Source organism: Leptosomus discolor, chromosome 2 (genome assembly GCF_034619465.1).
Source record: "Leptosomus discolor isolate bLepDis1 chromosome 2, bLepDis1.hap2, whole genome shotgun sequence".
Lineage (NCBI taxonomy): Eukaryota > Metazoa > Chordata > Aves > Leptosomiformes > Leptosomidae > Leptosomus > Leptosomus discolor.
The window spans coordinates 106836359-106839690 of record NC_141392.1 but is presented as its reverse complement, the minus strand read 5'-3'; positions in this window follow the sequence as shown (position 1 = coordinate 106839690).

Here is a 3332-nt window from a genome sequence, read left to right as displayed (position 1 = left end):
GTGTGTCTATCTATAAGACTATTCTGCTTCATATAGCCACAACATGAGCTATTTTCTTGGTATCAGAATTATGTTAAAAAAATTAGGAGAGCAAAAGAATCTCAAGGCCATGATATGAAGGGAAAACGAAAGAAATTGTGTGAAAATTTTAATGTGAAAGAACTTCCAGATGTGCACAAAAACTTTTACAGCCACTCAAAGACATTGCAAACTTTTTATCACCAGAGGAAAGAACCTACAACCGTCCGGTGACTTTAATACCAAATGAAATAGTATCATGTAGGAAAGAACTGGCAAGCAATTCTCAAAATTTTTTGAGATCTGGAATAGCCAGAATTCAGCTTTTTGTGACAGATGGGCAACAGGTCAAATATGTTTGCATCCTCACTTTTGGAACTAACAAATAAGAAAAACCTACTCAAATAGAGAGTGATAACAGAAAAGTAATTTGAGATTTTCAGTCATGGCAGCCTGTGTGATTTGTCAGCCCACCCACCCCTTCTCTAAAAACTACTTGTTATGTAGAACTGAGTCAAGATGTACTGGAGCAAGATGGTGATCCCCGTGAGGCAGTAACCTGCCTGGGACAATGGCCATGATCAGTCTTTTTGCAGAAGCCCTTAACTGCTTATAAAGCAGCTGAGGGATAACCTTCCTAAAGAGAAGTTTCCCTCTGAATCTCAATAGAAAGTGCTGGCTGGGAAACATAAATACCACAAATCTCTTCTTAAGCCATGCTGTTGTTTTATTGTAACTGTTTATTAGTAAAATTCTGGATTTTTCTTGCCCAGATGTTTTCAGCCATAGTGTCCTTTAGCAGCTCTCATTAAAAAGTCAACAATACATTTTTGCACCACATATACCTATATGCTTACAAAATTATTTCTGATATTAGATCTGAGTACCAGAACTTTTTTCTGTTAATGCGTGACATAATGTACCTGTAATATGAAACTGCATTCGTATGTAGTCCAGAGCTACAGGACAAAAGGATGGATAAGAAATTGGCTGGAAGGTCGCACTCAAAGAGTTGTGATCAATGTCTGGAGACCAGTGACAAGCAATGTTCTTCAGGGATCGGTACTGGGACCAGTGCTTTTTAACATCTCTGTCAGCGACATGGACAGTGGCATCGAGTGCAACCTCAGCAACTTTGCCAACGACACCAAGTTGTGTGGTGAGATTGACACTGGAGGGAAACAAGGCCATCCAGAGGGACCTTGACAGGCTGGAGAGGTGGGCCCAGGCCAACCTCATGAAGTTCAACAAGGCCAGGTGTAAGGTCCTGCATGTGGGTCAAGGCAATCCCAAGCACAGAAACAGGCTGGGCAATGAGTGGATCAAGAGCAGTCCTGGGGAGAAGGACTTGGGCATGCTGGTGGATAAGATGAACATGAGCCAACAGTGTGCGCTAGCAGCCCAGAAAGCCAACCGTATCCTGGGCTGCATCAAGAGATGTGTGGCCAGCAGGTCGAGGGAGGTGATTCTGCCCCTCTGCTCTGCCCTCGTGAGACCCCACCTGGAATAGTGCATCCAGCTCTGGAGCACCCAACACAAGAAAGACATGGAGCTGTTGGAGTGAGTCCAGAGGAGGGCTACCAAGATGGTCAGAGGGTTGGAACACCTTTCCTACAAGCACAGGCTGAGAGAGTTGGACTTGTTCAGCCCGGAAAAGAGAAGGCGCTGGGGAGACCTTATAGCAGCCTTCCAGTACCTGAAGGGGGCCTACAAGAAGGGTGGGGAGGGACTTTTTACAAGGGCATATAGCGATAGGTCAAGGGGTAATGGTTTGAAGCTGGGAGAGGGCAGGTTTAGACTAGGTACAAGGAAGAAGTTCTTCATCCTGAGGGTGATGAGACACTGGAACAGGTTGCCTAAGGAAGCTGTGGATGCTCCATCCCTGGCAGTGTTCAAGGCCAGGTTGGATGGAGCCTTGAGCAACCTGGTCTAGTGGGAGGTATCCCTGCCCATGGCAGCGGGTTGGAACTAGATGATCTTTGAGGTCCCTTCCAACCCAAACCATTCCATGATTCTATGAAATACAAAGAATATATTTAGCTGTAAATATAAGCCTATAATTTTGTCACCTCATGTCCAGTAAAGTGGATCACTGTAACCGGAAGCAGGTACGTCCTACACCTAATTCATCCATCAGTGGGCTGGTATGATGCAGGTTATCACAGAATCACAGGGTACATAAAAGCATCATGTTCTCTGTATTAGTAATCAGCTGATCAGCAGCAGCTGAAGTAGTTAATGCCCACTCCCCACTTCTGTTTCCTGCCATCATTAGTATTTCTTTCTCAGAAATCCTTTTGACAAAGAATATGAGCCTTCTTCTGGTCTCATAAGACTGTTTTTCCATTGTTGTGATCAACAAGCCCTTCTCTGTACCTGTGGACTTAATATTTCTCAAACGTTCTTTGGCTTAATCTATCTCGAGCCTACTGTGCCCAGTATCCCAAGAAATGCCTTCATACATCATAGAATCATAGAATCATTTAGGTTGGAAAGACATTTAAGATCAAGTCCAACCGTTAAGTCACACTTCCAAGTCCACCACTAAACCATGTCCCTAAGCACCAAATCTACATGTCTTGTTAATAACTCCAGGGATGGTGACCCCACCACATCCCTGGGTGGCCTGTTCCCATGCTTGACAACCCTTTCAGTGAAGAAATTCTTCCTAATGTCCAAGCTAAACCTCTCCTGGTGCAACTTGATGCCATTTCCTCTCATCCTGTTGCCAGTTGGGCAGAAGAGTCCAACACCCACCTCACTACAACATCACAGAATCACACAATGTTAGGGGTTGGAAGGGACCTCAAAAGATCATCTAGTCCAACCCCCCTGCCAGAGCAGGACCACCTAGAGCAGGTCACATAGGAACGCATCCAGGTGGGTTTTGAATGTCTCCAGAGAAGGAGACTCCACAACCTCTCTGGGCAGCCTGTTCCAGTGCTCTGCCACCCTCACAGTGAAAAAGTTTTTCCTTACGTTAATATGTGTTCCAGCATGCACCCGTCACCCCTTGTCCTTACACTTCAGTGCTGCCTCCCAAGGGACTTTGTCAATCAGTCTCGTGAACAGGCCAAAGTCTGCCCTCTGGAAATCCAAGACGGCAGTTTTACTGACGCCCCTCCTTACTGCCCCAAGGATTGAAAACTTACCATTTCATGATCACTATGCCATAGATGGCCTCCAACCTTTACTTCCTCCCCAAGACTTTCTCTGTTTACAAGGAGCAGGTCCAGGAGGGCACCCTTCCTGGTTGGCTCCCTTACCAGTTGTGTCAGGAAGTTATCTTCTACACGGTCCAGGAACCTCTGGGA